Source organism: Passer domesticus, chromosome 6, assembly GCF_036417665.1.
Source record: "Passer domesticus isolate bPasDom1 chromosome 6, bPasDom1.hap1, whole genome shotgun sequence".
NCBI lineage: Eukaryota > Metazoa > Chordata > Aves > Passeriformes > Passeridae > Passer > Passer domesticus.
The window spans coordinates 13,370,457-13,397,856 of NC_087479.1; the positions used below are offsets into that span (position 1 = coordinate 13,370,457).

Sequence of the window (27,400 nt, forward strand, 5' to 3'; positions counted from 1 at the left end):
AAGCCATGTGTTTATAAATGGGAACTTCCCTTTTGCACTGAGATTTTAACTGTAAGGAAAGCATATGGTTTAACTCAAGTTTTTTCCTAGGTTTTGATTGTGCCTCAGTTTCCTATCTCAGGACTTTTATATCTTTAGATTATCTAACTCCAGTGAGCCAGGTTACTGCCCCACTAAGTTAAAGAAAAAAAAAGCAAAAAGCTCTGTGCTTGCCTAATATTTTCTTAATACCTGAAGAAACTTAAGTAAAAAAAATTCATAGGTTGTGACAGGTGCTTTAATTTCTTCATAAATAGGAACCTCCACCAAAAAATAACAAAAATAACTTAAAGTCTGGTGGGAGGGCTTTAAGTTTCTTGGAATGGTTTCTGTTGGGAAATCTCAGTGTAGTGGTCACTGCTTTCTCACCTCATTCCACAAGAATTCCATGAATTCTATGAATTCTTTTTCCCTTTGTTACCTGCAAGTGTAAGCAACAGGAACCTTGTGCCTTCTTTCATTTTTTTCCTGTTCGTTTCCTTGAGGTGAAGTTTAAGAATATCATGCTAGAAAATTTGTTGAATAATGCACACAAGTAATTTCTTTTTTAACTGTGAGAGTGCTTAGAGTTTGGAATGTGTTTTAAGAAGTCAGCATGAATGCTAGGAACCTCAAAGGAATGATTTGTATTGATTGCTAAATCCAAACTGTAATTTGAAAATAACTTGAAGGCAAAACTTACTGTTTTCATAGTGCTTATCTCCAACACTCTGTCTTCTCATTAAGCCTGAGATATTTCAGGTGAAAATAATACTCCAAACAAAGTTAAAGACTGTACTTGGAATAAAGGAATAAAGGAAAACTTGGAATAAAGTTCCAAGTAAGGAACTTGGTTGTGATTTTTACCATATTTATGGTTCTATATCCCTATTACGGACTATTCCAACATATTGATTCTTCCATTGTTTCCATGGGAACATCTTGATGTCTATAATTACCAGAAAGTGTTCAATTAATATAAAACACCATGGTAAATCTTCTCTTATGTACTCCCATTTCCATGCAAAAGGTGTAGCCAAGATGCCATTTATAGAATAATATAAATAGCTGAAATGCTATTTACTTGCATAACTCATTTGTTCAAAGAAATGAGTCTCTGGGAGTGCATTTTCCTCTGCTAATGATTGAGCTTAATATTAACCTGAATGCTTAAATGAATTTGCTGATCGCAGCTAAGGCTCACACAGACCTCATTCAACATGAGTTACACACACTGTTGGCACCTTTAGCAGTGCCTGCTTAAAGGAAACCCAATTTGAAAGCAGAACAGAGATATTTTCTTTACTCTTTCCAGGAGACTTTAGTTTCTACCTTGAAGTTAGGTTTAAAGTAAATACACACTGAGCAGGAGACAGAATACAAGTTTTGCCTTCCCACTCTCTGGCTCACAAACAGAGTTTTAGTCTCTGAACTTTCATCTTTATGAACTTTTTATATCAACAGTTTTTTGTTTGTTTAAACAATGTATTTTTTATAGCATTTAAATAAAATATTATATTCTTGTATAGTGCAGATGATTTAAAAAATGACCCTTTTTAAAAATAGGATATGGTAATCTAATAGAATAATCTCTAATCATCTATAGGACAAATATGGCAGCACTACATATGCCAGGTAAAATGTCAATAAGACTACACCCAGAATAGGACACAGGATAATTAAGTGATTTCAAGTCTTTGATGAGCAAAGAAGTATAGATTAGTTAGGAAAAGAAAGAAAAAAATATGCAATGCTGAATTCTATGGTAACTAGAGGCAGACTGAACCTGCAAACTTTAAATTCAGAGAGCTGGTTGAAGGGATATGTAACGTTTTAGCATATGCCCACCTCAATTAAGAAATGAAAGATGGAAACCCACTGGTTTCTGGGCTTTTTTACCACTGAAGAGAAGGTATTTTCTGTATAATACCATTATTTCCCATCAGTATGTAACAACCATTTGACTCAGGAAGTTAGAGGTCAGCAGTTTGATTTCTGGATTCCTTGAAGACATTTCTTAAAATAAATACATAAATGTTTTTCAAATTTTCATAATATTTGGGATTTTAATTGGATGTGTGAATACTCCTTGCTGGAATATCAAGCCTCTGTAATTAATTTAGAAATGTCTCTGTAAGCACTCAGGTATGAACTCCATCCCTTCATAAAGAGATAAATGAATCCTGTGCATCTGATGTGAGGAATCTGGTCTCTGAAGTTTCTCTGTGGAATTGTGGGGCTGGAATTTCATTCAGTACCTGATAACTGCACCACTTCAGCTCCTCCTTCCCCGTACATTTGAACATCCAGCAATGCAATCACCAAGACGGCATTGCAAAATAAGTAAGTTCCCTCACAAGGGAGTAAAGAAAACTAGGTTAAGATATGTGCTGACATACAGGGTGCCATTCCAAACAACATCAATGGAGTTGTTTTTATTTACATCACCAGAGAGTTTGGAGTAATCTTCCTTGTGTTGTCACAAGCATGCTAAACAAGTTTGAAGATTGTTTAAAGAAACCATTTTAGCTTTGTTGATTACTCCATCTCTGCAGTCATTTGTTGCTCCAATGCTACAAAGTAAAAGAGATTATCTTTTAATTAGGTGATTTTTATCCTTGTAACATCTTCAACTGCACTAGATATTCATTAAAGTTTTTTTTCTCTCCCCCTGCAACTTTCTTGAATAAGCTTTCATGTTTCTCTGCTCTTTTCCCTGGTGAGTTGTTGATCCAGGGACCAATGAATGTTAGTAATAGATCTATTTATGCCCTAATCATTATGAATATTTTTAAATGTACTTCAGAAAAGTATTTGTAGGCTATGCACTCAAAACCGCTTAATCCCTATAAATGCTTAGAATGAAAATTGTGAAGTTTATCTATGCGTGGAGAAAACACTCTGAATTTTCTGCCATTCTTTGTGTAAAACTTCTTGTGTACAAACATGGAAAAATATCACATCCAATTGTTAACATTTTTTTTTTGAAACTAAGAGTTATACTCATTCTTGCAGGTTTGCCTGTCTATGGTGCAGTTCACAAAAAGTCCTTATAGATGTTTAAGAATAATGGAAGTTAATGATCCTATCTCTGTTTATCTATGAGATGATATAAAGGTATTGATCCTACCTGGAGACATGAGAAAAGGCTATCTGATCTTTGGAAGCCCTTCCTACACTTCTTTTACAAGATTAGAGATTAAATTCACATCCATTGCTCTTATGGCAAGAGGCAGGTGAGTGGATTCTCCTATCTTAGATGGTAAGTCCGTGGCAAATTAACAGGATATTTATGATGTAGCCAATGGGGTGTTGTTATTTTTATCAACATATCTCATGGTGGATGAAGATTTGTCATCCTAGGTGACAGAACTATTCTGCTTGAGGAGCCACATTAGCGTCTCCTGCAAAAGAAGTTGGGGGGGAGGTCACTTTTGAAAAGTCTATCCAAAATGATAAAAGCAGCATAAATGGATATGACCCTCAGGCTCTTGTTACCAAGTGAGTGAGAGGTGGAAAGCTTTTGACCCAGAACTCTGGTATCTGACAACACACATTCTCCAAAATATAAGCAGCATTGGGAAGCTGACAAATGAGAGAATAGAAGTTGTGCATATTCCTAAATTGCTTGGGATTTTCAATGAAAAAAAACCAACCAAAAAACAAAAAAAAAAAAACAACCCAAAAATCCCAACCAAACCAGCACCTCTGAGGTGCTGAGGAAAATCCATTAATGTTTGCAAGACAGCATGCCATGGAGGGCAGAAGTATTTTGGTGACAGAACAGTGTTTTTGCCTGAATAAATAAACTTGTGCTTGGAGGCACAGAAATTCCCCAGGTCCCCAAGGGCACCAAAACCTTTGGAGCCAACACAGGATTTGTGGCAAAATCTGCAGATGGCTCTGCAGGAGGAATGCAGGCAGCTGTGTACAGCTGGCTTATGGCTGCTTGGCTTTGTATTGGCAACCCAGTTAAGTAGATATCTTCTTGATGGTGGAGACACAAAAATAATATCCACAGATGCTAACATACTCCCCCTCAGTGGTTTCAGTACTTGAACTCATAGCAGTAGACTTGTTCCTTACCTTGATAAAGATTTGCTGTTAGTTTATGCTTCCCTTTCAAGTGAGGGATCATTGTTAAATTTCCTTAGTTCTAAAATATATTTTAAATTTGTTGTGGGTTTTTTTTTTCTTTTTCCTTTTTTTTTTTTTTTTTTTTTCATGAAGAAACCAGTAGTAGATTGAGGTAGCCTTGTTCATAACTCCTCTCTGGCATCTTCAAATATCAAGCACAAAAATATTCAGCTAGATAAAATCCAAAATTAAAATGGAAGAATGTCTAATCTGGCCAAAATGATAAATTTCTGACCTATGGGAAAATAACAATATTTTAAATCTTTTTCCTATTCTTAAAAATAAAATGTGAAAAATTCCTTTTTAAAAACTGTTTTTGTTTGGAAACTTTCAGTTTTTTGGGGTTTTTTTTGGTTGATTTTTTTTTTTTTTGGTAATTTTTTAGTTTCTTATATTATGTCAACACATGCCAAAAATAGTCATGCATAATTTGCTGACAGATTATAATATGGCATTGGTTAAAATGTTCTATTGCTTTTCATTTGTTCATTGTTTTTGTAACAAAATGCAAACTTGTAAATTTGGGATGATGCAGAATGTTTCAATCAGTACTAAGTAGCATCTGCCTTAAAGTCTAAAAATAATTTATTTAAACATTTTCTCATTTTACAGGAAACCTAATCATGTTCATGTCACTTTGAGGGGAAAAAAAAAGTCACTTGCCTTGAAACCTCTTTTTCTAACAAAATGTTCTGTATTAATTTTTTCTATATAGATCTGGTTGGCATAACTTTATAGCTGATTGAACAAATGTTCTCAAAAAAGACTGCCAAGTTTATAATCCAGTATCACTTATTTCTGGACAGCACCAATCTCTTTGGTCACTTTTAATTCAGAGATTCCAGATCACTGACAAATGACTTTACAATGTAAAGTCTTTAAACAGAGCTCTTAAACCCCACATTTTTTTCAGTCCCTGGGAACCTCTCCACTGATCATAACAGATGTTAAGTCTGGTCATTAGTAGAGGGTAAGCATGGCAAAACACTTTCATAAATTGATTTTACTGGATGTGGATAAAGGAGCAGTGACTCCCATAATAACTGCTAATTCATATGAGAAAACAACCTGATTTTTGAGAGTTACAAAAACATCTCTTGTTGCCAAACCATGAACCTTCTGCAAAATCCATTGGGACTTTAGAAATTTTACTGGTGATTCAATGAAAGCAGAAGCATTGGAACTCCTCTGCAGTGACATGAGATGTAACGAGAGTTCTGTGGAACAGCTTGTCAAAAAGGAGATAGTTCTACCTCAGACCAACTTATGCCTGCTTAGACACGTGCAGAGATCATTGCTCAGGAAATTATATTTAACTGTAGGAGTGTGCAAGCACGTGTGTGTGTGCAAGCACATGTGTTAATAGAGAGATGCATGTGGACACTGCAAAAAAATCTGCTGGTGAAAAAGGATGATTGGATATAGTATATGCAATAAAATTAAAATGTGCTGAGATAATTTCTTAGAAATATAGCCTAAGTTTAACAATTTGTTTCTGAATAATTTAATTTTCAGTTTTAAGCCTTTAGAATTATGGTCTATTTATAATTGGAGTCAGAGTTTGCATGTATTTTAAATACAATGAGAGGTTCCAACAGTCAAGTCGTTATATTAGTTGAGAGTTTAATTAATAAAACACTAATTATATAAGCAAACATCAAGAGCCACATCATATTGTTTCTATTGCATTTTCAAACTGAAATTATTTTGTAGTTAAAAAAGATGAATTTCTGGGTAAAGTGTTATCTTCTTATAGGGACATAGTTTACTTTGAGTTCTTTCACTTTGCAGACTACAGGATCTTTCACCAAGTTCTACACTTCAGTGTGCTTTTGAATTAGGACAGTAGTGCATATTCTCACACTTATGCAAAAAGGAAGGAAACTCAGTCCAAAGCCTTTTGTCAAAGTTCACCTAAGGTCCCCAAAACATAAATATTTAGTACAATTGGGTTTGCATGGCCAGCTTTTTGAAAGCAGGGGCACTACAAGAGTGGCTTTTATAAGAAGGTGCTGGAAGCTTCCCCTGTGTCCAGCAGAACCAACGCCAGCTGGTTCCAGGACAGATGTGCTTCTGGCCAGGGCTGGGCCCATCAGAAATGCTGTAACACCTCTGTAATAACGTATTTAAGAAGAAAGAAAAAAGCTATTACGCAGATGTAATTGTGGCCAGACAATATCAGAGTGAGAATATGTGAGAGGAGTGACTCTGCGGACACCAAGGTCAGTGGAGAAGGAGTGGGAGGAAGGGCTGTACGTGCTGGAATGGGCTTCCCTGCAGCCCATGGAGGTCCATGGGGATGCAGAGATCCACCTGCAGCCCTGGAGGAGACCCGTGGTGGAGCAGGTGGATGCCTGAGGGCAGGCTGTGACCTGTGGGTGGCCTGTGCTGGAGCAGGCTCCTGACCCAGACCTGCAGATTTGTGGAGATAGGAGCCCCCACTGGAGCAGGTTTCCTGGTAGGATTTCCACCCCTGTGAGGGCCCACACAGGAGCAGCCTATGCTCGAGGACTGCACCCTATTGAAGAGTGATCCAGGTTGCAGCAGTTTGGGGAGAACTGTATCCAATGGGAGAGACCCCTGTTGGAACAGGGGAAGGGCTCCTGTCCCTGAGCAGCAGCAGCAGAAACAATGTGTGATGAACTGACCACAACCCCCATTCCCCATCTCCTGGGCTGCCAGAGAGGAGGAGGTAGAGCAGGGAAAGAGGGAGGGGTGGGGAGAAGATGTTTTTAAGGTCTTACTTTATTTTTCATTATCCTGCTTTGATTTTGTTTGTAATAAATTAAATTAATATCTTTAATTTGAGTCTATTTTGCCCATGACAATATTTGGTGAGTGATCTGTGTCCTTATCTCAACTCATGAACTTCTCGGTCCAGCTGCAGAGAGGAATGATAGAGGGGCTTTGGTGGGTGTCTGGCATCCAGACAGGGTCAACTCACTACAACAATGGTACAAGAGAATTAAAAATATAAATAAGTGAAAGTTAGAAAATTTCTGTAAGAATAAGAATAAATAGTATCTCCTGAGGAAATGCATAGTCAGTTGAATGTGATTTAAAGACAACATGTAAATTCACTTCTAAAGTATTGTTTTATCTTCATCCATGGATATTTGCATGAACCAAATACACAGGAGTGCCAGAAGATGTTCTCTTTAGCTGTTCTCACTAGTAATCCATAGACTTATATATATATCTGTGTGCTGGGACACAGGGCAGGGATGGAGCAGGGCCCTCCTTCCACCCACAGGTTGCTGCCTCCTTTGGGACCTGCTATCCTTCCACCCAGCACCTCTGAGATCAACAGCAGCCTGTGGGCACTGGGCAGCATGCAGAGCACTTCCCTGAACATTTTCTCTCCCCAGCTGCCTTGTTCTACCCAGTTCTGCACAAGTAGACTGGTTCTGCTGCCAGCTCCCCCCTCCTCAACAACCATATTGCATAACAGTAGGATTTTGCCCTAAGCTTTTGTGATGACTCCAGAATATCCAGTCTTATAAGCTCTCTGTAAATTGATAAAATATTCCTCCCCTTCCCTCTGCATTTCAAAATAAATATCCTACTAATTTAGTGCAGTCTTAGGGGCAATTAAAATGAATAAATACTATGGGAACCTGATAATTTTGCAGTGAAAAATCAATACTAAAAATAATACATATATCTTATTACTGCTTGTGACGCAATAGGAGCATGATATAAGGATATAAAATTGCAGATATTATTGGAAAGATTGATATCATAACAATTTCTCATATCATATTAGAAAACAACAAGTTCAATAACACAATGCATGCAAACCCACTAATAAGATTCAAAAATCTAGTAATATAATATTTGAAAACCTATAAATTTGATACAATGTGTCATTACTACTACAAAAATTAGCTGTAAATCTGCTGCAATAAATGCTGATCTTTTTTGTACTCTTAAAATATCCTGCGCTTTATTTCACTACTTCCATAAGCATGTCATGTTATCAATTCATGAAAAAGAGACCAAAAATGTGTGAACTACCAGTTTACAAATGGCCATGATTTTATTGTTTCTTGATGGAAGGTCTACCCAAAGTTATGCTTTGTTTATCTAAGTAGTAACAAGTGTCATTTGAAAACCTACTACATTTTGGTTGGTTTCTCCCTTTAGAAAATGGTATTTCATCATTAAGTATTCCTTAATCTCATTCAGCTTCAAAATCTCCACTATTCCTCAAAGGCCAGAAAAAAGCAACATACTCTTGCAGTTTGTCTGCCAAAGCATTGTCTTACCAACAGGAGCAAACTGGATCCATGTCTTCTTTAAACTTTTTTCTTTCCTCCCATTAGGTGAAGGACATATTGGAAATGCCAAGAGGTTAAACTCAAATTCTCATAATTTTGAAGGAGTTCAATGCAGCTACCCATCCATAGAAGGTGTGGTTCTTTAATAAACCAGAGATGGAAATTAACACAGGAAAAGGCTACTGGAGAGGCTAAAGCAAAGAGGAATTTGGTAAAATGTTTAGTTTCTGGGGAGAAATTATGTTCTTTTTTATCAGCTGTCTTCATCTTATTACCAAGCGAGGCCAATGATTTTGGGTCCAGGCTGGCTCTGCAAATAATTAAGTAGAGAAAATTTTTTTACTCTGTAAGGTGGATACACTTTTCCTGGACAATTTAATGAAAGTTGAGTCTAATCAAACCACACCTAATCTCTCTCCTGCATGAAGAGGACAATAGGCACCACATTACCTCACATCTGAAACCTGAACTCCTGTTGACTAGGTCCTTGTGGCACTCCATGTCCTAGAGCCAAAATCTGCTCACCATTGAATATCATGAAATGCTGTACAAAAACATCACTGCTTGCCACATAGAGTGGCAATGCTTCTGGTGGCTGGTCAGGATCTCTTAACCAGGTCAGCTTCACACTGTCTGGGCATCCTTTACCTGAGGATTATTCTGTTTGTAATCTCAAGTTTAGATACCAAACCCTGGTATCAGGGTGCCAGCTGTACACTGGTGATCCAGACTCCTCTATAGAGCCAGCAGACAGGAGGGACACAGCGCAGGGCATGGAGCAGGCTGGGCTGGTGACATGGTGCAGTGACAAGCCCTGGGAAGGGAACAGGGCAACAGGGATATCTTGTGGTTTACCAAACACCTCAGATTGGCCAGCCTTTCCCAAGTCTCATCCCTCAAGAGCAACGACTTGGTTCCGGCAGGCTCTTCAAAAGTCTGGAAAGAAACAACACTCACTAGAAATGTCCTTGGAGAAGGTTTTGGGCACAGAAAGGAAACACATCGCTGGGAAAAATCTCATGTACAGTAGGGCAGAGAACAGCCATTTGTGAAATGGAGGTAAATTTAAAAATGGGTAGAATAAGGACTTTACTGTCCATCAGAATTTAAAAAAATAAATTAGAGCAAAAAAAAGTTTGGAGGTTTCATTTTTTGCACATCTGATATGAATATTTTGTTAGTTTTGTTTATCTGAACTAGTATTTCAGGTAGGACAATGAAAGCAGATAACAAAATTTTCCCCATTTTTTCTTCCAGTCCCTCTTTGTCATGAATATAAAGAAGTACAGTACATGACACTGAATACTGACAGAAAGAATTAAAGGTGAGATGTGGAGGCATCAAATCCCATGGCAAGGAAAAGTCAGACAGGGCCAAGGCTTTGTGATTTGCAAGGAGAACTTCAATTCAGGAGTGTGTAATGAGGATGGTTATTTCTCGAGCCTAGGTTCAGTTAACAGAATCCATTATTTATCAGTTTTGCCAAGTTTGAATACAGATCTGAATTTCCATGCCCATGTTTTATATGCATGTATACTTGTATATCTCTGCAGGGTTTCCAACCTCCTTTCAGAGGTACACGGGTCCAGTTATTCTCTTTGAAATCATTTGCACATTAGAAGATCAGTTAATTCCTCTGGTTTTTGGTGATACCCAGTTGCTTGTTTTGATGCTTGCAACGCTCAGTTATGTGAAAATACTTTACATATATTCCATCAGTGAATATGGCTTAAGTATATTCAATCAGGACTCTTTTTTAACTCTATCTGACCTGCTTTTTCCTTTTAATAAGGAATAATAAGATTTCATTTGCTTCATGGCCTAGAGTTCTTTGTCTTCTCTCTTGGACTGCCTAGAACATTTTGGAGGTTTTTATGATAACCACAGTCTTCCACAAAAACTACTCAGATTTCCAATAACATTGTAAAACATGGTTTCCAGCTAAAAAACTTCCCCCCACCCCATTATATATAAAGCTTATATTTCTTGGACACCAATTTGATCTACAATGCAAATTTTTCACATTAGCAGTATTTAAAGCTATGTTTAGGGATATTGTTGATCCCAGCAGTTAAGGCAATGACTAATCACATAAAGCTATGAAAACTGACTGGACATCTAGGGAAGAGAACAAGTTTACAGAAAAAGTTTGTGTCTCAGTCCCAAAAGAAATAATTTGTTGTGTTTTTCTTCCTCATCTTAGAGCTGGCAATATCAAAACTCGTGCAGTATCTTGGCATAATTTGATATCTTCACTTGAAAGAGACCTGGGATTAATGGGCAAAAATAAGCCCCTAAAATGAAATAAATTGTTGAAATCCTGTAGTGAGCCTTTTCCCCTTCATGTTCATGCTCAAGCTCTTGGCAGACCAGCAGAGAAAGGAGTAATGCATTCAATCTAGAGGAAACCTCTCTGCCGCAGAAACAAGTGTGAGTCCTGCCATTTCCACAATCATGCTAAAAAATCAAAGGCATTTCTTATTGATGTTTTTGCATAATGTGTTGTTTATATTTTGGTGTGCTATGCTTTGAAAGAGCAAGTTCTTTTGGGATATGATCCCTTTTCTCACCGTGCTTGTTCAGCACCAACAACACTTTATGAAATTAGCAAAAGCACAGGCTTTTAGGAAGCAAGAGGTATACTCAGTAAGACTGGGCAAGGATTTTTTTGCCCCATTTGTTTTAAGGAAGGATCAGGCACAAGAGAGTGCTGTTTGGTCTGGCAGCACAATTGCATGGTTACTTATTCTTTAATGGAGATGTCCATTTCTATTACTACTCAATCACTTCAACTGCCTCTCACAGAAAAATCCAATATAACTGGGCAGAGAATGATAACTTGTCTAAGGCATTTTTAAGCCAACCCAAAGGAATATACAGCAGAGATAAAATATTACACTGAAAATGTATATGTTGGTTTTAAAATGTTTTAACAAGACAAAACTGGTTTTTAAAATCTATATGTGTTGGGGTTTTGTTTTTAAATTATTTTTTAAAAATATCCTCTCTGTGGGAGTATATCATATCTCACTATAATCCAACTGGTCTCAGCCCTGTTAAATACCGTAGGGCTTTGCCGTGAGGGTGCAGCAGTGAAGCAGTGAGTGTCTATCTCCTAAAATCATCTGAGCCTCCTGCCTAACAGCCCATTAAAAGGACAGACACACACACACAGAAGTGCCCCACAGAGCAGAGCCCCCGTCCCCCTCCTTCTCTCCCCAGAGCCAGCCTGTGTGACCTCTGCAGCACACTTTGCTTCTCTGGCTCAGGGCGAGGAACCTGAGTCCTCTGCCAGCCCGGGCGGGCGCTGGAGCTGCTGTCACTGCTGTCACTGCTGGGCAGCAGGCGAGCAAGGCTCCCAAATCCTCCTTCTGCCCCAGTGTTTTCTTACAGAGATCCGATCTCCTCCCTACCTCTGCCTCTGCCAAAAAACATTTGAAGCATTTACCTTGCGCCTGCAGAATTCAAAGGATATTTGCTTGAACAAGGTTTCAGCCTTGTCAACAGGCTCAGCACTAAGTATGCTTTTTTAAGCAAAGAGTTTAATGAGAGTATCAGGCACCCTAATTTTCTGTAGCATTCTGCAGAAAACTATCTAGAGCTCAGAAACGTCTTTATTGACCTGAAGTGGGTTAATATATTTTGTTTATTATTCTGTGTGTATGTATGTCAGTAACTGCTTATAATATCACTTCAAGCACACCATCAATTCAAAGCAATTTACCTGGGATATTTCTTTGCAATCACAAGTATGGCCTTCTTTGAAATGGAACAATTTCCAAACTGTCTTACCAGAAGTTCCCATAAGGAAAAATATTTCAAAAGGGAAAAAAAGAGAGGGGATATTATTTGAGAGTTCAGAAGAAAAGCTAATTCCTAAAAAAAAAAAAAAGGACTGAAATGTTTTGATGAATTAATTTTTTTCATTAATTATTATTACTATTGTTATAAGGGATAATCTGGTTTTGGCAGGCTCCACTTTAGATATAAAAACCTTTAAATTTTACACATCCTAATCAACAGCTTGAGCATTTGCAACTCTTGATTTTTAAGCCACTCTCATTTTTCTTGTGGGAGGATGGGAACAGGACATATGCTTTATTGTTTCTCAAAGAAGAGAGAGGGAAATATTTCCTTTTTGACCTCCAAATATGTTAAACATAATTCAGCATGATCTACAATTTCAGTCCAAAATAGTTGGATGCTTCAGGTCAGAACACAAAATCTTTCACAGAACAGTGGGAGTTCTGCACAAATGGTTCTCCTTGTGGCCCTTCATTCCCAGTGATCCCACTGAAAGGATACTCACTCACCCTCCCTGATTTCCTTTAATTAAATCTATATTGCCTGTATAGATTGTAGACAACTCACCCTATTACTGAATAATGCCTTAGTCAAGTGTCTTCTTCAAGATGTCCTGGCATTTTAGTTTCTGAAATTCAAGCAAAACAGGACAAGATCCTGGGACCTGTAAGTGCCAGTATCTCAAGTTTTAATTGATGCTTAATTTCAAAAAGTACAAAATTGAAAGTTAGATTTTTTTTATTTTTTTTTTTTAATGTACCAGATTGGGTACTAGATGTGTCTAGCACCTTTCTTTTCTCTTTCTGTGGACTGATAAGGTTTTATCTTCTGCCTAAATATCAGCATTTGAGTACTGGACTTTGCTGCTAATCTGAATGTACCAGAATGGATAAGGGATGTGTAACCTTTGCAAAAACTCTGCTTAATTTACCTCACCCCGGAGCATGTCATAGGCAAGTGACTCACACAGAGGCCCTCAGTGCCCAGCTCCATCCACCCCTGCTTCCAGTAAATATAGATCTTCGTTTTCCTGGAGCTTTGCAGGGCCCATAGTGTCTGTGGTAGCTGTGCTCAGGAAGGTTAGTAGCCTGAGAAATGTTTCCCTATATCACCTTCAGGGCCAAGAGTTCAGAGGACAACTGCAGAATTAGGGCTGGAGCACAAGCTGACACCTCCTCTGCTCTAAGGATGTCTCCCTTCCTCAGCAACTGGCAGAGCTGGGGGTCTGTTCAGGTCTGTCAGCACAAGCTGAAACAAATGATGATGAAAGTAAGCAGGGTGACACTGATTGTTGGCTTCTCTTTGTTGGAAATTATCTGTCTGTTCTCACTCACAGCTTGGCTGTGCTCTGGTATTTAGTCATGGCACACAGGATCCCATGTTTGTGATTCTTTTGAGCACCTCAGACTTCTAGTGTCTCTATTTTCTATTGCATTGCAAGAAGCAGTTGTGTAGTAAACTAGGAAACGAATATTTTGTCAGACACTTAGCAATAAAAGGAAGGAGTTTCAAGAATTTTGGGTTTGCTTTCCAATCCAGGTGAGCACTGACGGTGACACTGTGGATTCTCTTTTGTCTAATAAGGTTTGAGAGGTATTTAATCTTTCTCTGTATTGAGAGGTATTTCTCTGAGAAAGGATGCAAAACAATCTCTGTCCACTGCCAGCTGTCTATTTTGACAAGCCTTAGAGAAAGCCAATATTTTTGAAATTCTATCCTAATCAAATTTAGTTAACATTAACCATTCAGTTCAAACCTGATGAGAAGAGCAGGGGAAGGATGGGAAGCCTCCAACAGAAAGTCAGTTTTTAAAATTGCCAAATACTATCACAGTGTGCTGCTACAAAAGACTGTTAAGAATGTAAAAACCTGTTATTTCTTATTAACTGCATCAGTGAAGAGTGGCCAATGGTTGTGCTGCCCAGCACCACACTGGGGTTGATATATCCCAAAGGAAGGCAATTTTAGTAGTTTCTGTACAGTGCTACAGGGGGAAGTAAATGGAATATGAAATCTATGTGGTGTTTCTCATAGCCCTGTTTCATGACATGTCTGTAATTGTCGATGCTCTCTGTCCAGAAAATATGTACACAAGTTATGTTTACCCCTACACAGAGTGAAGAAGAGACCTGGTTTCCCTGTGCTGGCAAAGGATACCTTTATGTCCTTTGTAGAAAAGGTGTAGCATGCAGCTATAATTTCAGGAAGTGAAATTATAATCTATGGACCTTTTGTAGGTACTTCATTACAGTCATACTCTAAATTGACAAAAAATCAATTATTTTCCAAGAGAATACAACTTCCTGCTCTCTGCGTTGACCAAATATATGTTGATCATATTTCAAATATATGTTGATCTTTGAGAGTGATATTTTATCCAAAGGAGAAAGATGTAGATATCAAACAGAAGCTAACACAGTACCATACTTTTGAGTATGGTACTTTTTTTTTTTTTAATTATTATTTTTTAAAAGGACAATTTACCAGAGAGTGCCCTAAGTATCCCTTTGCACCATTTTTCATAAAGCCAAGTTTCCCAATGGGTGCGTTAATCATGTGTTTTACACGCTGTCATATCACATAACATTTTGAGTTTGACTTAACCTGGTGTGATATGTCACAATCCTACAGTATGTGTGCCCCAGGGAACTTTAAATCAGTTTGCTGAAAAACACAATTAAGACCCACAGTGAATTGAGTTTTCGTTAAAACTGTGCACGCACTCAAAACCAAGTATTTTTTTCTAGGAAAGAGCACATATTTTCTGTGAAAATATTGGTATCTCATAAAGCCTTTAAAATTTTCAAAGAAAATTCAAAATAATATTTTCCAATTTCTAAATTGTCTAGTAAAATTACTTGTATGTGGTGCAATTTGATACCTACAACTATTCTTCCCATTTATAGGAGTTACACTATTTTTTTTTTCTGCAGCTGCAAAACAAGATTTAAAGTTCCACTGGAATATTTATTTAGATTGCACTACCATGCCTTGATGTTCTGATCATGGTATATTTGAGAAAAACCTATGGGCAAATATGTAAAAAATAAAACCTGTAAGTTAGGAAGGTTTTGAGAAGAACAGAGGGAAATACTTATAATAAACAGGATCTTCCAATTCTTATTTTCTAAAAATTATGTATTGCACTTATTTTTTAGCTGATCAGGAAGTGCCTCACCATGGTTTTGTGCAAACTTCAATGGCCTGACACTGTCTTGTAGGTTGTTTGATTGACCTTCATGGATTGCTTTGGCTTGTGTCTAAAATGAATGCTTTTTCTCCCCAAACAATTTCAAAATCATCTGCAGATCTGAACTCTTTGTTTCAATATATGATTGGGCAACAGTAGTATGTCATTAAAGGAATTTGATCTTGCCAAACATTAATACCTACTTTACAAGGTAATCATAGATTGCTTTTTCATATTATTTATTCAGCTGTGGTTTGGATCTCTAATGATGTTTCTCACATTTTTATTTTCTGTCATATGTTGCCGATGTATGATTGACAATATACTTAAACAGGTTAAGAGCTTTTCATTGCCTGTGGAAATTGTAGTTTTAAACACAAGGTGCTACTTTAACCAGGAAGAGACATATCTTTGTGTCCAAATTAATTTTACTTGGGTACTTATTTTTTATATGAAATGGGATATATGGTGGTGTGCAATAGTAATAATGAAAAAAAGACTAACAAAACAACATACTGCCTAAGCATGTGGCCAGGTTTAACAGGACGTATTTTGACACACATGTAAATACAGGCAGAAGAAAACAAACACGTCTTTTTCACTGTATATGATAGATAGATAAATTCTAAGGGGAAATGACACATTTTGTTATTCATTAACATCCAGTGATCCTTTCATGCAACACCCTGGAGGCTGAATGCAGTGACAGCATAAAAAGGTATACACCCACCAGTACTTGGCATCAGGCATCAAGCAGTTTGCTGGGAAAGAGCTGGCATATATTCCTTGATAATATGTCTCATAGGTTTGTTGGATGGCAGAACACTGAAGTGTCTGACCAGTAAATGACATACCAAAATGCTGACATTTAACCATGTGTGCCTGTTTCCAGTCGCACAAGTTTTCTCCAACTTCTATTCATTTTCTGCTTGGAATGGTTGAAGTCCAAGCTGACAACAAGCTGAGACTAAGTGAAAATATGTTTCATATGTGTTATGAAAGACAAAAATACAATTTTGCAAGGTAAGTGTGGAGCAGAGAATTGCATTACACTCTACAAATGAGATTAGACCTTATTTAAAATTATAGGCCCAACAATTGCTTTTTATTTGATAAATAAATAGTATAAATATAAAAATAGTGAAACCTCAATTGTAGAACCAGACATCTGCCTCCAAACAAAACACCTTGTTTGTGCAATGAAAAGGTACAGGAGGGTGAAATGAAAATTAAAAGGTACAGGAGGGTGAAATGTCTTTGTCATGTTCCTTTGTAAGAGTTTGTGTCCTTGCCTGTGAAGAAACAGATGTGTGTAAAGAAAAACAGAGAGAGGTACTAATTGCATGTGCAAACAAAAGTTGCTGTAATAGAGCACTTAGATCACATTTTAGCCAAAAAGTGTTCCAGTTAGGAATGGAGAAGTTTTTCTATCCAAATATTTTAGGACTTTTAGAGCTAGGACTTCATGCAGTCCTTGTAACTAAACAGGTAATGAAACCTTTGATAAAGACGTTAAAAATAATACAAAAAATAAAAAGGAAAACACAGATTGGTATATAGTTTTTACCATAGTATTAAGGCAAATGCTCTTATTTAACCCTTCCCAAAATGTGGACATAATTCTTATTCTTATCTGAGAACCATTTTTGCAGAATATTATTAATGCAAATATTCTTCATGAAGTGTGTATGGAAGAAGGCAGCACAGTACCTGTAAGGAAGAATATTAGGATGATAAGAATATTAGGAGGATTAGAAAAAATCAGATGGGAAAGACCTATAGTGAGTCTTTCAAGGGAACACAGAGAACTGAACTTAAGATACATCATATTTATAAACCACTACTACATTAATTGCATTAATTGATTCTTCATGAAGATATATCTCAATTTTTTGTGAGTGCATCTTTGTAGAATTCAGAAAAGGCACTAGCTCACATCTGAACTGGTAGCTTGTCTCTGGGGTTTGTAATGAGAGGGAATTATAAGGATAATGAAAAAAAAATCACTATGTTTTTCCCATTAAAAACAGTTAAACCTTGCTTATAAAATGCTATCAAACTTATTTCAGGAATACTACTGGCAGATATTTAATTTCTGTGCAATTTGTGGTCAAAATGTTCAATGCTACCCTCCATTTTTGTTTACTCACTACTCTAAGTGCCATTGACTGAACACCATCTTTGGAACTGATATTGGCTTTGTATGCAGATGCACCTGCTTACATTAATGCACAAACCTGTAAAGAAGGCTTTTGCAAATGTAAAAGAAAATTGCCTTTGTCTACTGCATGGCACAGACAGTAACTTTGAGCTACAAATCTCAGCTTGTCACAGTGCAGCCTGACTCTGAAATGGCTGTCCTAAAAGTTTACCTGAATAACCTCTTTGCAGGCAAACTTCTTTTCCTTCTTGCCTCTTATATAGATACCTCTTTCTGTAGGAACTGACATTCTGCTTAGCACTTCAATAATGAAGTGCTCTGCCCCTTCAAAGCCATGCTTTCTGGTCAAAATTTGCTTTCCCTTACATGTTACATGGAAAAGGACATTGGAAGGGATTGATGAGCCCAACCATTGTCAGTCACAAGTGACATCATTTGGGGGTAATATTTAGAAGATTAGTAACATCTGCTTTTAAAAATATGGTTAGTAGCAACCCCTCCAGCCTACTTCAACCATATGGGATGCTGTGTATGCACAGATAGGCACTGTACACTGCAAAAGATGCAGTGAGAAGAAATGTTTCTTTCAAATAACATAGATGAAAAGATGAAATGAAATCTGTCTTTCTTATTTGGTCAGAAAAAGCAAATGCAAAACCATAATGCTGAACAAAGTTTATTTTTAAATTAAAATATTTACCTTATGGCTACTAATAATAAATTATTTTATTACTGCAGTATTTCTATTTTTTGTAAAAAGCCTTGTTGCTCAACAAGACCATCAGAGTAAGAAAAAGAAATTCTAATTTTAAGCACAGCATTCTGGTTATTTGCATTTTGGTTATCAGCAAGATATTGTTTACAATTGTGAAGGAAAAAGCCTGACTAAGTGCTTCAGGAATGCAGAAGCTTTAGCCATCAAAAACCCTCAGCACCCCATCCTGTTCTCACTTCTTAGAGTGCCAGCTCCCTGTAATTCCACTGATTCTCAAAAGAAAAAATAAATGTGTTTACCCCTTTGGGACATTGGACACAGAATGAAATCCCAGCTCTTTTAAATGATAATGCAAATGATTGCTTTCATATATTTATGCTGGGCAGAGATATTTGTTCAAAAAAATTTTAAGAAAATTGGTGAGCTCTTGGTGGGCTATAAATTAGGGGTAAGAGGAGGAAGGAAAGCAGAATATTTGTTCATTTAGAAATGCTTTTTGTAAATGTTTCTTTCCTACTTCAGTAATTTGAAGGGATGTGATAAAAGGACATGAACACAGTTTCCTCTTGTTCGTGGAATATGTATTCCCTCCTTCCACAGGTCAAAGCAGAAGGCTTTAGGGTTTCCAAATGAGCCTCAAAATCTGAAACTCAATTGCTTTCATTGCAGCACGAGTTTTTACATTAGCTGTATTTCTTCTTTACTTCTGTCTAGTCTGTACAGATTCCTGAACATTTTTGGCATAGATCATTATGAAAATGATCTCTTTTTTTCTGCATTCATGTCTAAACCAGTCATATCACATCTATTATACAGAGAAGAGTATCTTAAAAATTTTCTTAAAGTAGTTTTGAATATGATCCCATGCACTCAAACCTAATCTCTTCCATATCCCTAATTTCTTCTGCATTTTACTACTAGGTTGTAACTAAAGAGTCTGTTCTGTTAATATTTATTATGGTTTTGATAAATTGACAGCTAAAAGTGGGTGCATTTCTAAAACATCTGGTCAGAAGAGGTCAAGACTGGCCTCTTCCTCTTCTTGCAAAAACAGTTGGGGCTGATGCAGTTGTAAGCATTAGGGCTCCCAGGGGAATGCTACTTTACCTAATGTGCTGGCCGGATGGCACGCTTCACTTCCACAACACCTGCTTACAGATTCCTCCCTGCCACTCAAACCCCAGCCAGCAGAGCATGGGAAATTGGGAGCAGGGATAAAAGCATATACAGAGTAACTTGGGAGAGGATGGCACACTGGAGGGAAATAGAGCACACAGAAAAGCATAGACATAGAGTGAGATAAGAAAGAGAGAAATGTCCCACATTGAGGAGGTACCTACTGTCTAGCTAATTGTGACAGACAATTATCCTTTTGTCCAAGAGCTATGTGTGCTATTGGTTTCTTTTTTTTCTTTTTTCTGGGATTATACCAGGGCACCACATCCTTGACCCACAAAGAACACCTTTCTCTTCTTAAGGAGTTTTCTGGTGTTTTCCCTTGCTATTTTGTCAGAATGGATCGTTTTATACTTTGTAAACCTTAGGGAGACTTGAGAAAGGTCAGGCAGTTTTGGATTCAGGGTGTCGATGTCTAGCCTAGCAATGCAAATAATAACCTTTGCAGGCCACTAGCTCTGCCTCTTTGAGGTGGAGACATTGCTTGCAGAAACTCATTCATTTGCTGTAGAGTGTCAGCTCTCAACTTCCTGTCTCATCCTGAGATGGTAGAGAAAGTGGTCTAATGGCAATAGCTCTCTCTCTTTACTGCACAGGAAAAAAAAAATCAACTATGAAGGAAAATTAGTCTCACACCAACTTATTTTCTAAAACATCAGTAGGGTAGAGAGCTTGTAATAAGCACTTCTTGTTGGACAGGAAGAGAAATGGTCTAGAGTGACCTGTATGTTTCTGCTAGACCACTGTCACTCATAATACCTATTTTTTTACTAACCCATGGACCCCTTGTGAGCAGAAGGGCACTCTGTAGACATCGTGAGAGTGAGGTGTTGTTTTCAAATTCTTTGACACAAGGTCATTTTGGGAACAATAAGGTATTTTTAAATACTGGATTTTTAAAATTTTATTTTATTCATTTGTATATTTTGTATTTTTGTTTTGTTATTCCTTATCAGGAACTCCAGGGTAATTGAGTCATTTTCATTGCCAAAAGAGGGATAGCATTAAAAGCTCATTTGTAATGTTTTTTACAGAGCAAAATTGATTGTGGTGGAACAGAAGCAATGGCACAGGGTGAGGACAGACATAGCTGTATTATGAATAGGACACTGTCTTGTGTCCTGCTTCATTTTCTCTGAGGAACAGAATTTTTCCCTTGCTATTCTGCTAAGCTCCTCTTTACATGCCATCACCTAAAAAGGCAGACTGGGAGAAGGGCTCAAATGCTGTACAAACAGGAGGAAACTCTGGGATCTACTTGTGGCAGGTTAATAGATGATGGTGTGAGGCTGAGTGGCTGGTTCCTATTTTTGTTCAGGGGATGACACAGTTTGATTCTACTTATGGTGTTTCAAATAAGGATTCAGAAGGAGTGAAAAAAATTTTAGCAATTTAAATTGACAACGCATTGTGAGGGGGTTTATTTACCATCTCTTTTATTTCCAGTCCTGGATTGAGTGGGTCAGTATGCAGTTACTGGTGCTGCAGTAAGTTTCTACTTTCTGCTCTTGGCCCTTACAATCAGCTTCAGATATGTTGTACATCAGGAGTTGCTAGTGACAGCTGACATCTTCACTGGAACAACCAAGGCAGGCAACGTGAGCCTTTAATCTTCACTAAATTTCATTCAACAGACTGGGGATTGTGTCTCATTGTTTCTCATTTTCATGTAAAAGTTGTATTTGCCTGGGTAACTTTTGGCAAACTACTGGTGAAGAAGGGTGTCCTAAGATTATTTCCTCCATGAAGATAAAGGTGTTATCTATGAGCCATACATGTGGACTCTGGAGAAGCAATATTTAAGCATTCCCACAGATACCAAATAAGCCTCATGTGCTTCTCTAGAGAAAAGTAGATACATGTACATACTAATCCATATACACACTAATCCATAAAATCTGGGTCCAAACTAAAATTTATCCTTCTCTCAGGTTAGTGAATACTGAAAATAAACAGGATCAAGTCACACTGTCAAAGTCTGTATTAAGGTGTTCACAGAGTTTGGATTTCAGTTTCATACCTTTAGGTTGTATCCACACTAATACAAATCACAAGAATTGTTGAGCTGCAGGACACAAAGAGACATCATTCCTTGTGAGTGAATGAAGGAAATTCTACCTGACAGAATTTAAAAGAGCTGTAACCAACAAACTCATTTTATTTTTGGCTTTTTCAGATGTCACTTATGAAATATAACATGAATCAACTACTATTCCACATTCTTCTGATAAAATATAAGATTTTCTTAATGATATCAAATCCTATACTTCTTAATGAAGTTCAGTTTTGGAACTACATACATTACTAAAGACCCTTATGATTGTACTGTTAATTGCTTTATAAACCCGTTGCCCATTCAGAATTAAAGCAATTTCATAAAAGACAAATAAGGGTATAAATTAAATATTAGGAGGTCTGAATGGGAAATAGCTATTTATACAGAACCGCTTTTGTTCTCTTGTTCAATCATGGTTGCTTAATTTTGTCAGCACGTTCTGGTGGCACTTTGATTTACTGCTTTTGAAGTCAACAACACCACCTTTACAGTATATCACTGAGGTCTGTAAACTGTTAGGTCCAGAGAGATTGGGCAGTTTATTTTCCACATATCCCTGACATGTCAACCATGTGCATCAGTACGACATAAAGACTGAGCACCCACGGACTTATAACAGTGTCAAACCTTGTCTTTTGTCAGCTAGTGCAGCTAGCATTATGTTTGTTACAGGGAAAATGTCCACTTGAAAAACAGCCTGGTCCAAATTTGCTTCAATTTCTACCCTTTTCTACAGTATTTATCTAACTACGTTAATTGGCTTTCCTGGAGATGATCCAAGTCACTCTTTGTGATGTTGTAGATCTCACTTGGGCTATGGATTTAGTTTGACAAAGAATTCTACATAAAAAACAAACAAACAAACAAACAAACAAAAAACCAAACTGCAAAGAGAGGATGGGCAGAGACCAAGCCTACAGGCTTACCAAACCTAAGACATATCAAGAGGTCTGTTAACCTATGGACATCCAGAGGGTCAGCTGCTCTAAAATACCTGCTTGTGCTCACACTGACACCCCAGTGTAATGCCACCAGACATGTGCTGGAGAATAAGTGGACAGATGCTCATGATACTTGTGATGCAAGTTCTCCCCCTACCTTACCTCATGAAAATTTTTCCAGAGCAAATAAAACAATAGAATGGGAAATTTTCCCTTAATTCTGCTGCAGAGACTCTACATAGACAGAGTTCATCCAAGATGTCTAATATCCAAGTAAATTTGCCAGTAAGACAGCTAGAAAGGTGCTCAGACTCATCAAAAGCTGAGGTACTGGATGGCTTTTATATTTTTCTGAGTCCTATCTCTTTAATGAACAGCTTGTAATTTTTGTAGTATATAGCTGATAGATATTTAGTGGTAAGTGAAATTGAATATAAGGCCACATCTGCGCTAACATTTAAAAAAAATAAATTACCAAACAGACACAAAAGGAGGGAAAATTTTAAATAAGATTTTAAAAATCCAGTGTAAAGAAATCAAAATAGGTGTAATACATTTAGTTCATTACAAACTGTGTGGTACTTTTTTGGTTTTAATTTTTTCATCTCTCCAGACACCTGCCTGCCTTATAAACAGATTCTTTTCTAAAATAGCCCCTATTTTATTTTTTCACATCCAAATTATTTTCATTGATACATAATAGATTTCAAGCCAGAGGTCCACAAAAACAGAGACATTTTTAAAGATGGATGAAATTGCAACTGAAAAATATCTTCCAAGAACACTTCCCTCAAAACATGCTTCTCTCTTGACTCTGCCTTCAAAAACCAAGGTAAGAGCCAGAAAGTCTGCATGTCTTTGAGAGTGTTCAAGTAAAAATCTGAAATTTAGGCCATTTTCAAGTTGACTTCTGTGCTCAAAAAACCCTGCCTTAACTGAATGTAAATCCAATTGCAGTGACTACCTTCTCCTCCTCTAACTGTCACTTGCTACTGTTCTGTGGTATCTAAGTCAGGCAGTTTGTGAATTAATTATGAGGGGGTATGTATTTTCTTTTTCTGAAGAGCAATGAAACTAAAATTTCTCATTTCAAGTCTGCCAGTGTCATTACTTGCACATTCTTCATTCCTTTCCAATCAGATTGGAGCCTTGCTATAATTTTCTAAGTCCAGATCTGCTTTTCATTCAGCAACATAGTCTCTGGCCATGTACAGAACAAAATCACTGATATTTCTGGATTTTTTTTTAATAATGTAATTTTAAGTGCTTTAGACACTAATTGCACAGCAATGGCAGCCATTGCCTAGCTGGATTGGCTTAAAAGCTTCATGCAAAATGCTGATTTGCAAATTAACTTGCCTTGGCAACCAGGAGAGATGTCAATTTGAAACTAAGTGGCAGTATATCATTTCACCTCAAAAGGCCAGGGTTTGTTGCAAAGTGATACACACATTCTCATGATGAAGGATTTGTTATGCTATTGACCATTGACACAAGTAAGTAAGAAACCATTATCCCGAGGACAAAAATAAAAATAAATCAAAGCTCACTTTCCAGCTGTCTATAAGGAGAAGAACTTGCTATTGATGTCATTTTTGGCTAAAATTACTTAGATATGTGCCAGCTGCTTTGTCAAAAGTGAGGATCTGCTTGCTGAAGGCATTATGGCTACTTGTCCAACCAGTGATAAAATCCAAACTGAAGTCTTTTTAAAGCTCTCTTAACATATAGGGACACCAAAAAAAAAAAAAAAAAAAAAAAAGACACACATGCAAAAAACCTACACCCTGTTAATTCCTTTAAAAAAAAAGTCTGTTTGCACACATGGATCTTTATATTGCACTTATGAGGTGTTGCATGAATTTAGGGTTAGAGATAGATGAATTGCCCCATGAAACTAAGAGTTCATGTTGGTTGGATTGAAACTGAATGACATGATCATGATTTGGATGGGGCTGTGCAGTGAGTGACAAACAGCAGTACTATTTGCATCACCATGTATCATCTCACAATGAAGCTATGGTGAAAAGGCTCTTTGTTCTGGGAACCCAGCCCAGACAGAGGAAATTGTGGGGAGAAGAGATGAAACTTCTCTTGCTTTGTCTGTCCTCAAAGCTTGTCAACTCAGAGGTTGCTGTGTGCAAGCCCTGGCTCCTCCAGGGAAGGGAGGAGGCTGACAGCAACCTGGAGCTCAGTCCAGCCTCTTTGCCTGTAGCATTTAGTTCCTATATCTCCTCTCAATCCCATTCTTCCAGGGCAAAGCAATATTGCAACATGAACGGCCATGCTTGGTTCTTCAGGATGATGGAAAAAGCAGCAGGATGGGCAGCGTGTCCCTGTGTGACTGGGAGTCCTTAGGGATGTCCAAGCGCATTGGGGCCCCTGGCAATCTGTGCAGGATGAATCCCAGTGGAGGACACCCCCCATGAAGACCTGACAGGGGGCAGGAACACAACCACACAACCCCACCTCGGGAGTGGTGATTATTGAATACCCCCGTGTTGGACAGGAGAAGTTTATCTCAGCCCTTCCAGCTCTGAAAGCTACATTCGGAATTCATCTGAATGGAAATATTTTGGAGAATGAGAAGGAGCAAAATAGATTTCTCGCCTTTGCTGACAACCCTGTGGTTTAACAGTGGCCTTGGACACAAAAAGCCCAGGATTATGTTCCTCCTCTAGGTTACTCTGAGTAATCACATCTACAAATCAGTGGTGAAAATGAGTAATTTTTGATTCAGGTTGAGAAAAGAACTTCAGTCTGGGTCTTTTAGTGTCCCTGGCTCTTACACCATTTTCTCCAGGAAAAGAAACAAAAGCAAACCAAACAAAACTAAACACGAAGACATGAAGTCTTGAAAATTAATGAAGCATGGAATTATTGTCCTCCAGTCAGCTTTAATTGCTAGTGCAACAATTGATGATTAGAATTCAAAAATTCATATCCCACATGTATTCCTCAATTTTTGTTTATAATTTGTCATCCCAGCAGATCCTCCTTACAGTAAGTTTATTTATCAATGTTCATGGAAAGTAGAGCCCAAAGGGGATGTAAATCCAAAGTAAGTGAATTTGTTTAAATATTTAAATCAACATTTGTGTGATGTATTATTCTAGTTCCAGTCAGCATTCTGAGTAAAGTAAGATGAAAAATAATTTTCAGAAGAATTTTTTAAAGATGGAAATTAATTACAATTCAAATGCCTAAACTGTACTATGTAAAGAATTATTCTTTTTTCTATTTTGAGTCAGGAAATTTGTTAACATCTATTACAAATAAGTATTTACATCATTTAAAAAAAGTTTAAAATTCAGTAACTAAAATTTTAACATAGAGTCAAACTTGAAAAGTATTTCTAAGCTTTCAATTATTTCATTTTTTTTTAAAGCAATGCAGCTGGTTCTATTTTGGACTGTTAGTTTGTTAGAAAATGTTAAATTAACTTGAATATTTTCCAAATATATTGAAACATGACACTAATCTAATAACATTTAATTATAAAATCTGTGGAAATTAATTTTCAAAAATTTCTTTTCATCCAGAAAGGAAAGTTTATGCGCTCTTGTAAGCGGACTAGCACAGTTGCTTAGTATCTCAATGTTGCCTTTCAGTTTTGAAAAAGAAAATGAGATATTTTTAACTGTACTAAAAAGCCTGTGAAGTGGGTGGGGAACTTTGGGAGGGTAACTGTAAAAGTCCATGCTCAACCCAAAGGTATTTTTGTGCAGCTGCACAGTTTTTTGTTTTGAATTATTTTAGCCATGTTTGCTGCTTACCTGCCTTCAACACAGCAGGAACCAAAGTCATCTGTGTCTGCTGCAGTTATTTCAATTCTTTTCTTATTAAATGTGTGTTTCAAATGACTGGCACCACAGATTACATTCCCAGTAGACTCTAAGACTTTTGCTTAAATTCATGTAGATCAAGAGTTATCCTAAAATCAGCAAGACATTCTCATTATGTAAAGTTAAGCATATGTTCAAGTGTTTGTATTATCAGGGCTAATCCATAAAATTGAGAAGAAAATAGAATACACAAATATACAACATTTGTATAGGAACCTATAACTGTATAAAGTGAATGGTTAGTTTAAACATTAATCATGTGTGTGTATGTATCATACATATTTGTATTAAGTTGAACTTGCTCTGATTTTTAAATTGGCATCATCAGTGCTAAATACATGCCAGAAATAATTATATAACTTATTTTTCTTCCCAAAAGTGGGTTGCAGTAATACCTGTTGCAAGGAGATGTGATTAACATTGTTTGGGCCCTGTGGCATTATATTTTTTATTTATTTATTTCTCAGAGAATCCCTAATCCCTGTTTAATTTTATGAACTGTCAAAATTATTCTAAATATCTCTCTGGTTTGCATTTTCACCTCAGGACAGGAGTCCAGAGGTACAGATTTGTTGTACAACAGTGGACTTCAGGCAATTTTCATCTTTTAATGCCTACCGCATCCAAGGTTGAATTTGCAATAATCACCAGATTATCTCTAAAGGATCTTCCTGTTACACTTGCAAATAGTTCTGCAGGAAAATGCAAAAGATATAGGAGAAAAATAATTGATTAGATGCAGGAGATCATTTTGTCATATAATCCCAGATGGAAAAGAAAACAAATGTGGATTTCTTTTTTTTCAATGACAGCTGAAAGATACTATGGGAAACATACTTGCTATTCTAGTTAAGTCGTATGCTGGTCTCAATGCCCTGGTTAGATCTTAAAATGCCTTAAGAAAATGTGCAAAAATAATACTGCAGCTAGAATTTTATTTTAGAATGGGAATGGATTGTTCAGGTGGTGTGCACAATCATGACAGCTAGCAAAGCAATGTGCCTACACTATTATTGATATGGCAGGTATAAGGAAAAAAAGGTGTGAATATAAATTAATTATAGGTGAGATTCTTAT

The 27,400-nt window shown here is 37.1% G+C and overlaps 2 long non-coding RNA genes across 2 annotated transcripts in view; both read left to right on the forward strand.

Moving 5' to 3' along the window:
• LOC135302666 (uncharacterized) overlaps nucleotides 1-27,400 on the forward strand; it is a 51,020-nt gene that overhangs the window by 15,478 nt on the left and 8,142 nt on the right. The gene's annotated exons all lie outside the window — the stretch shown is intronic.
• Nucleotides 1,905-25,681, forward strand: LOC135302668 (uncharacterized). The gene is made up of 3 exons (XR_010364243.1): nucleotides 1,905-2,361; nucleotides 3,125-3,254; nucleotides 24,734-25,681. It is a non-coding gene; the product is annotated as an uncharacterized LOC135302668 (long non-coding RNA).